This window comes from Python bivittatus, unplaced genomic scaffold (genome assembly GCF_059951505.1).
Source record: "Python bivittatus isolate LINGU-HERP-01145 unplaced genomic scaffold, Pbiv_v1 ctg000020_np1212, whole genome shotgun sequence".
Taxonomy (NCBI): domain Eukaryota; kingdom Metazoa; phylum Chordata; class Lepidosauria; order Squamata; family Pythonidae; genus Python; species Python bivittatus.
Genome location: NW_028277030.1, coordinates 13,759,493 through 13,768,402, shown reverse-complemented (window position 1 = coordinate 13,768,402; position 8,910 = coordinate 13,759,493). Strand labels below are relative to the sequence as shown.

The 8,910-nt window shown below is 44.0% G+C and overlaps 1 protein-coding gene across 1 annotated transcript in view; it reads left to right on the top strand.

Moving 5' to 3' along the window:
- Positions 1–4,022: 4,022 nt before the first annotated feature.
- Positions 4,023–8,910, top strand: part of SNAP25 (synaptosome associated protein 25) — a 54,651-nt gene continuing 49,763 nt past the window's right edge. The window contains exon 1 of the mRNA XM_007426798.4: positions 4,023–4,147. The gene's annotated coding sequence lies outside the window, so the exon portion shown is untranslated. The remainder of the gene's footprint in view (positions 4,148–8,910) is intronic.

The following is an 8,910-nucleotide window of genomic DNA, read 5'->3' as shown; positions in this document are numbered from 1 at the left end:
TGGGGATGCATCCAGACAAATCACATTATTTTCAGGATGTTTACACTGCTATTGTAGAGGACTCAGTTTGAACACTTTTAAACGATAAATTGTTAATCTGAATTAATAGTCATCTGGATTGTCCTGTTGTATGGACCAGTGCAGCAGAACTGAGCAAGGAGTGTAAAATGTACATATCTCCCATTCAGTCCTCAGGCACAGGGACTGTATGCAATGTAGTCCAATATCCAGGCATCTAGAGGGTGACATTAATCCTATTTACCTAAAGCTGCAATACATAGAGATTATACGCACTAGAATGTACCTACCAGATTTTCTTTATTTTATTTCTTCCTCTTGGGAATCCTCCCTGGCCTGACAAGGCCTGGCCCCCAAATACTGCCCTCCAACCAACACCCACTTCCTGCTTCCTTTCCGGCCAAGGCTGCTTCCTGTTTCCTCTCCAGCACCCCCAGGACTGCAATCTCCCACAGTCTTGGTTGCCTGGCAACAAAGCTGACATTCCCCCTTCAGTTTCCTCTCCCCCGCACAGCTGCTAGGCATCCTCAGCCATATTTTGAGGTAACAAATAGGAGGCCAGATGGAATGATACATTTAATAACATTTCTAAAAGAAAAAAACACATATATCTGGGGCAGGCACTTGGGTGGAATACAGCCCTTACCCATGAAGAAAGAGGAGCATTGGCTTGCAACGCCCATGCGGCCAAAGGAACGCTGTGAAGCAACCAGGGTATGGAGGCATAGGTTAGTCGGGGGGAATGGGGGAAATGGAAATAAATGGAAGCCCCACTCCAACAATGACATAATGCAATATAATCATTTATCTGTCCAAGTCTGTGTTATAATTATCCAGAGTGGGATACCACATTAGTATGAAATTTCATAACCAAGAAACAATCCTTTAATCCTGTCCCTCAGTAATATCAACCACTTCAGCAACAATCAATATTGGCTTGGCTGCTTTGGTTTTGTTCCTGTGCAGAGCAGGAGTTGGCCTGTAGGGCCTCTTCCCACCATGTTGTCTTTGCTCCTCTTGTAGCAGCATGGGTGGCTCAGTAGTGCACTAAGATGTCCCAAGCAACTCATCACCCTTGCTGGCATTTGTGATCTGTGCTATTGCCACCTTTCTGGGCTTGATTACACTTGCCATGACATGTCAGGAGCATCCTAAGCAAAAGGATTTCCAAGCTCATTTTATGCTAGGGTTACATTCTCCGAAAACCTTGCATAAAGCAAATTCATATAAACTGAGACACTGAGCCAGTGGAAAAAAGGGGGTTGCGGGGTAGGTTGCCACATTTTGTAACCCAAATGCATTGACAAATGTGCTCATAAATTTTCAGAGTCTTATTCTTAACCACTACATTATTCAAACACACTTTCTTCCTTGTCTCATATTCTGTGTACAGGGGAAGCATTTCTTCCATCTTTTCTTCAGTTGGATTTTTAATGCATGTGGTTATCATGGCAGACAAAGAGTAGAATGCATTGCATCATGGTAATACAAATTTGATTAGCATTCTTTGTTATGTTGCCTGAAGTAGATTTGCCTAGGTAGGTTAAAAGCTCATTCTAGGGCTGAGGGTCCTTCACCAGCTTTGATGCAATAAACCTGAAACAGGTCTAAGTTTGTTTCTAGCATTAGAGGCCCTTTTCCTTTTCATTGTGGGAATGGGGATTAGACAAGATTTGATGACCATTTTGACCCTGTAATAACAGTAGTAACTATTGCAGATATGGAAGTAAGTGGGAGACAGGACCCACAATTAGAACAACTGTACAAATTGATAGCAAATGAGTGAAGGAAGAAAGAGGTTTGCGTGGAAAAATATTCAAGCAATTTTAGTGGGGAATAGTCTTGGCATGTTCCCAGACCTTTGGTGTAAATTGACTATGCTGGCACAAATCACATTTTTTCCCACATAAAGTGATTTTTTTGGATGAAAATTATAAATTGCATAAAGTGAGGGAACTTGCATTTGATAGTCTCATAAGCTGTCCTTAAGCACATTCCCCCACTAATAGTACAGATAATTGGGCTAGGTTGTACTTATTTGCTGTTTACGTTCTGGTTCACTGAATGGAAGCTTTGCTATTTTGTTTATGTTAATACATACACAGGCAGACATGTACACACACACACAGACACACACACCATTCCAAACAGCACTTCAGGATGAAGGTCTCTTTATGAACTCCACGTTATGGACCATAATATATCATGCCGGTCCAGTGTGGCTTAATTGATAAATAGGTGTTTTTTCAGTTTTCCAGTTTAGGGTTAAGAGAGAGTCACAGACCAAAGTCATCCAGCCAATTTTCATGCCTAAGGGAGGCATGAAAGGTCCACTGCGACATCTCAACCGCTATACCACATGGCCCTTTTAAAAAAGGCCTGGGTAAAATGTGTAATTAAATCATAATTAGAAGGCTTGCCTCAACTCCAGCAGCACTTTTTCCACAATGAAAGCCTTGCAATGGAAAAAGCAGAGTTTTACTGTTGATTTAGACACATCAGTGCAGAACCTGAAGACCTGGGAACCCAGGGTGGACTATATGGGAGCAAGTGCACTTTTAATAGGACTGGGACTGCATCCCCTCCCAGTCCCTTTAAAGCTAGCAATAGCCACACTAACTGGAATATTAACATCCACAACTCACACATACTTCTGTGATCATCTTTGTTTATTTTTCTTTTTCACTTACCAGACATCCTCTTCACCTCGTCTCAGAACATTTACTGTACTTTGGTACTTTTCTAAGGAACAGAGCTTTCAAAATATTCAGTGCATAACCAATAATCAAGTTTTTAGTTGAGAAAGGGGACATGGAAACACTAAAGAGGGACATATAATATTGTTTATACTTTTCTGCACAGCTCACAGCCTCCAATGCTTGATAAACTATTTTGTTTTACTAGACTGAAGTATTTAATAAGTACTGTTCTCTCAGTTCTGCATCAGAATGGTCCTTTGTGAAAAATATGCCATTTCATGTGATCATATTGTTTGTTTATTTATTGATGAGAGGGAGATGTTTCATTTCTTCATGATTGTTTTATACTACAGCAAGATTTTGATTTATGTGATTGAGGTCTACTTGTCTTAAATCATGTTCTAGGAGCAATACATGTTATTATTTATGCATTAGTGAGATTTTGGTGTTGTGGTTTTTAACAGCAAGGAAGCCTTCCTTTTAAAAAATAGAGAGGCTTCTGTTAACAGTTTAGCTTGAGCTTTCAAGATAAGCAAAATAAATGTGATTAGAGAGGGTTAGACCTATTCCATTGGTATGCTATTTTTAAAGAAGGAATATATATTATTTAAAAGATTAGTTTTGAGAAAATCACATCTGGCAAAACTGCATTGTAAAGTGCAGATAAACTGTTTACTTAAACAGTTTGATTCTATTGCTTTATGAAGAAAAAGAGTCCCAAATTGTTGCACTGACATGTTTAGAGACTTCCCTCCACCCCACCAGAAAAAGTGGTCTGTTGGAGCATAGGAAACAACACAGAAGAAAGCATACATAAAAATAGAAGCCCACGTCGACAGGCCATATATGGAGATACTGGGGACTTCAGAGGGATACCCTTTTTTTTTTTTTTTTGCACCACCCCTTTGGTGAAAACAAATCACTACCGCATTATTGCTCCTTCCCTTGTTCTCCATCTCCCCACCTTTCAATCAAAGCTTCACAAAACAAATGCTCCACATAGATAAGCAAGATCTATTAATGTTATAGTATGCAGTCAAGATCACACTAAACCAGTGCTCTTTACACAATTTGAAATGGATTTATCCTTTTTAATAACAAGTGGAGCAAAATGCAAAGGATTGCGGTACAGTGCAGCAACAGCAGCTTCTGATGAGTCAAGCTCCCACAGACGCCAGGCTGCGTCCGCCCCCCCCCCCAGTCCTCTTTTCCTCTCCTCCCATCCCCCTCTGCCTCTCAATAGATGTCTATTAAAAGCTGCTGACGTTGGAAGCGACGGCCATCTTTGATGAGGGCACAGCTCCCATTCCATTGAAGAAGGAGATTTGGGGAGGTCAGGAGCGGCTGTTCTTACTTCCCAACTGCAGCAGCACACCCCAGTCTCATAACCCTCGACAGAGGCAACCGAGCAGAACTCACCAGGAGCGAAGGTAAGGGAAAGCAGAGGATGAAAGCTTTGGAAACTCTTTCTTCCACAGCCAAAGCCGTGAAGGAAAGGGAGAGCTATGGCAGGCTGGGAGAAATTGTGTTATCTTTCCAACCATATTGTTGTTTCCGATATAGCAAACGAGAGGGAAGGAGAAGAAAAGAAACATTTGTTTCTGCATCTGATTTTAAAAATTATTAAAAAGAATCCGGTGGTGCATTCTTACACATAAGAATTTTCCTGCAGTATGTGCGTGGTTTTATGTGTCTCTGTGTGTGTGTGAAAGAGTGAGTGCGTGTGAGAGAGAAAGGAAGATCGGTTTCAACTAAGTGACTGTTTTGATGGTTGAAATCACTTTTCTTTCTCCCGCGTTTTGGTGCAGAATCGGCGTGACTAGCTATAAAGAGAGCGGGGAGAATAAATGTTATGTAGCGGAGGCTTTTCTCGTACGCTGGGCAACACTCTTCGACTACAGATTCCATTTCAGTACCCTGGACAGAGAACATCGCTGCTGCGGACTGTCGCAGCGGCCGCAGAAATCCATCCAGGTAGAGTGCGCACCTAAAAGCTTCACTGCAGCAACGGGACTTTTATTTCTGCACCTCGGACAGCTAAGGGCCATTCTCATGGGATCCCCCTGCAGGCAAAAGTTGTGGTGAGGGTGAAGGGAGTTCCGGCGCCCTGGAGATAATTGCCTAAAGCAGGGAGACCCGTGACAATGCAAATACTACAAAATGGTGTGGGGGGCAGGAGGGACGCTGGAGGCAGGGAAGTGGGCAGAAGTTTTCTATGAAGAGGCTGCATTAAAATCGCTCGTGAATGCAGTTCATTACTTAGTTTTCAGGTTCCCTTCGTCTCTTTGTCAATACTGATCCTCTCCCAGCGGTTACTCTGCTTGCACATCATAACCACCCTACTTCACAACATCCGCATTCGTCGCCACTTAGGAAAGATGAAACCTTTCCTGACTTCTCTACTGCAGAGACCTGATGTGAAGCTGTGGCATGCTTCCCTCCACCCCTCCGCCCCCCACCAAGCTGAGGACCCTTGTTGTTTTGTAAGGAGACCCTACAACTAAACAGATTGTTGTGGTTTTGTTTTATTAAGAGGGAGGTCAAAGGAGGGAGCTTGGGTCTAACCTTTTGAATTCATTTTTAAGTAGTAAAAGCGACAGTAAGAACAGACAAACAAATCTTCCATCCTTCCTCTTTTAACGATGCCAGTGACCAAACTGTGAAAGTTCCATTGAGTTTGGCGATCTCCCGTGAGCCCCAGCGATCTGCAATTTTCCTCCAGACGTGCTGGGGCAATTTCATTCATCTTTCCCTTCTTGCCGCCTATAACGACGTGTCAGGTGGCCATTCCTAAATGGCAGTGCGATAGGCGAGAACTCTCTTGGATACAAGGAATAATAGGAAGGCAGTTTGATTGGTACTGAAAGCGCTTAAGCTACCTTTTCGTCTAACGCGTTGATTGAAAAGGCGGGAAACCTTTGGTGCCAGGATACCACAAAACAATCCGCTCTGCGCGCCTGCCATAGTAGAACTCTTTCGCTGAAATGTCTACGGTTCCACTCCTGCTCCTCTAGAGGAAGTGGGGTCCTTCAGAAGCCTCGCTGCCCTCTACTTAGCTGGGACTATTTTGGAAGGTGGGGAAGGGGCAGGCGGTCCATGTGCAAGTGAACTTCTAGAGAGGTTTACTGTAAGAAAAGGGGGGGGGGGAGAAAAAGGGGAACATTGATATAGGGCGAAAGTGCTCATTGCGTCTGTGCGTCAAGGAAAAGCTCTGCGTGTTGGAGCATCAGTAATTATTCCTGCTGGTTTCCTCCCCGCTCTCCCTCCCCCCGGTCTTCTTCAGCTTTGCGAAAGGGGGGAGGGGAAAAGAGGAGGAGGAAACCTAGACTGTTGCAAGGGAAGGCAGGAGATATACAGTATGTTGTTTCCAGGAAAGGGCTCTGGGATGCGGGCCCCAAGGAGTTCTTTCCTTGAGCGCCTCTTCGGAAAGAACACGGAAAGGGAGAAGCGGGGGGGGGGGGGCGGGGGGAGAGAGAATCCAGGTGGCGCCCATTCACGACTACAGGGGGGACAAGCGCGTCAGCTCAACTGACAGATCAGAGCTAGGGTTGATTGAGAACAGCCCCGCAGATCAGGCGGTAAAGCTCCCCTGGCGGATGGCTTTTGCTTTTCGCAGTCACGTTTCCCCGTCTCGCTGCGTCCATCTGCTGTCTTAAAGTGTGGCATTCGGAAGAGGCACGTTAAGCGGCGACGCCGATCGGGACTGCTTAGCTGGGATGGGTTCAGCCCTTTCCGCCATTCTGCCTCCTTCCTGCCCCTCTATCCGTTCTAGGTGGACGCTTTTAATTAGGAATCGCAGGATCCCTTTGGAAATTAACTGGAGCTAGTTGGATCGCTTGCTTCCTGCTGCTTCCGCCTCTTGGTTAATCATCAGGGGGCGTTATGATTCAGATTTGCGGCGGCTGCCCAACCCAGCACGCCCAGCATAGGCCACGCACGTAGCAAAATCGAGACGGGCAGGGGATCGCTCCACGTGACTAGCTAAATAGGCCGAGGCAGCTTTCTTATTTTAAATCTTTCCGTGGAAGCGCTGTCATGTTGGAGGAGGCTGACAGGCTGTCTGGTAAAAGCAGGAAGGAGGAGCAAGGGGCGGGGTGGTCAGGGGGGAGAAAGCTGTCCAAATACCCTTGGATTTTCCGCGACTTGGCAAAGGAACGGTGCCTTCCCCGGTCAGCATCCTGGGTGCTGCATAAAGCACCATCCTTCGGCTGCCTCGTGATTCAGAGGATGGAAACCAAAATAATCTCGAGGAACAGGGAACAGTCAAGGAATTGGACCTCACAGCAGTGGAAAGGGGGGGGGGAGGGGAAAGCGTGCTGGAGAATGCAGTGCTTCCAGACGATCTTGGTATGCAACAGCCTGTACTCCCAGCACCAAATGTCAAGCCACGATCCTATTTCTTCAGAAGTAATGCAGTATCTCTGAGCACATGCAAAGTGTGTAATAATCACAGGTGCTGAAGTGTCTGGGATTATTAAAGAAGCAGGATTGAGTCCAAGGAACTAGAAATCAAAGCCTTGGGAAGATGGAATGTAGAAGTGCGAATAAGAGACCAAGAGGCACCAGTGAGGGCAATATTTATGGCAACGCAGAACGCAAACACACACATGGAAATGGGGATCCTTTCTCCAAGGGAGTCTGAAGGAATTTTCCATTCAAACCTGCCAAGTCAGTATTCCACAAGGGCTCATTTGATTACCCCAAACTGCTGCAGGCATTAGGAAGTGATGGCTATTCCTTTTGCGTGGTGTAGATTAACAGGTAAATTATTTCAAGAGTGCAGTTGGAAGAATCTCAGAGTGCCCCTTCCAGAGAATGGAGAGAAGATACAGAAAAAACCTCAACCCTGTATTCAGCATATGATGAAATTACATCCTGGAAGAAGGCAATGGCAAATCTCTTACTGTTGTCAAGAAAACTGCATGGATATTTCTGTGAGGCCATGAGGGGCTGAACTCCACTTGAAGGAGACTTTACCATTGCAGAGCAATATAGCTTAATTCAGCTTTTTCACTACTGTAACTCTCAAGGTCCTGGTTTCTCTTCCAGGAGCCAGGACCCAGTCCACAAAGATTTGTGTCTGAATAGGAATGAGATTCTCTCTGTTTAGCCCTTCAACTGAACGTTACTGCAAAGATAAACCATGAACTTCAGTAAAATAAACTGGCAAGCTCCAACAGCAGATGAAGATTGAATGTTGCATCTTGTGCACACAGGCAGTGCCTGTTATCTTCCCACTAGCAGCCACTTTGATGTAAAAAAAGTCTAGCAAAAGCCAGGCTTGTAAACCTTCCCTGTGCTCTTTTGGTTTTTACTTAAAAGCAATAGGGCAAAACCTCTTTGAATATGGTATAGCTATGGCTATTAATAGAGCAACTAGTGTGTCTCTGAGATTTCCCTGTATTTCTGTGGATTAGATGTGAGTGCCATTCCTTATGTAGCCAAAAAAGGCACCTTATCCACCCAGATGGCAGGGAAGGTATGAGCAGAAAGGGGTGTGAAGTGAGGAGCTTTGCAGAAGTATCTTCTAGGGAGAAAGCCTAAGGGAAAATACAGATGGCTGGATAGAAATGGATCTTTGTTGGAGTGAGAACAGTGAATGGAATTACTTTCACTATGCAACCTTTTGTAGAAGGTCCTAGGTAAAGGGCCCCACTATAAAAAAAATAAAATAAAATCAAAATTTAAAGTTTACTATGTTATAACACTGTTGCTTTAATATTTTATTTTGGACATGTTAAACTATTATTTTTGAATAATGTTGTTACTTACAAAGAAAGGTTATATTTATGGATCAATATCTGTTAACATTTATGCTGTGAGGTCAGGAGTTGAAAACACCACAAGGCAAAGAAGTATTGAAACTGATTTAAAAGTCAGGGAAGAACTATTCTGAATTCTACCTAGATCATTTCAGTTATATTCTTCTTTGAATTATTCCTTGCTGGGTGATGCTGTTATTTTCCCAACCCTTTTCTAGTCCAGAATAAATATGCCCAACTCTCAAGTAAAGTGTGTTGTGAAGGTTTGCTTTTGACCTTAAGTGTAGTCTAGTCTAGGTGGCAAAAATCTGTAGAAGGCAGTTTAATTCTCTGCCTAAATGGACTGCTTAAAGTGGCATTGTGAGGGGAAGAGACTGATAAAATGTCTGAATTAGCATAGCATAGACATTGTCAAAAGGATGTGGTATCAC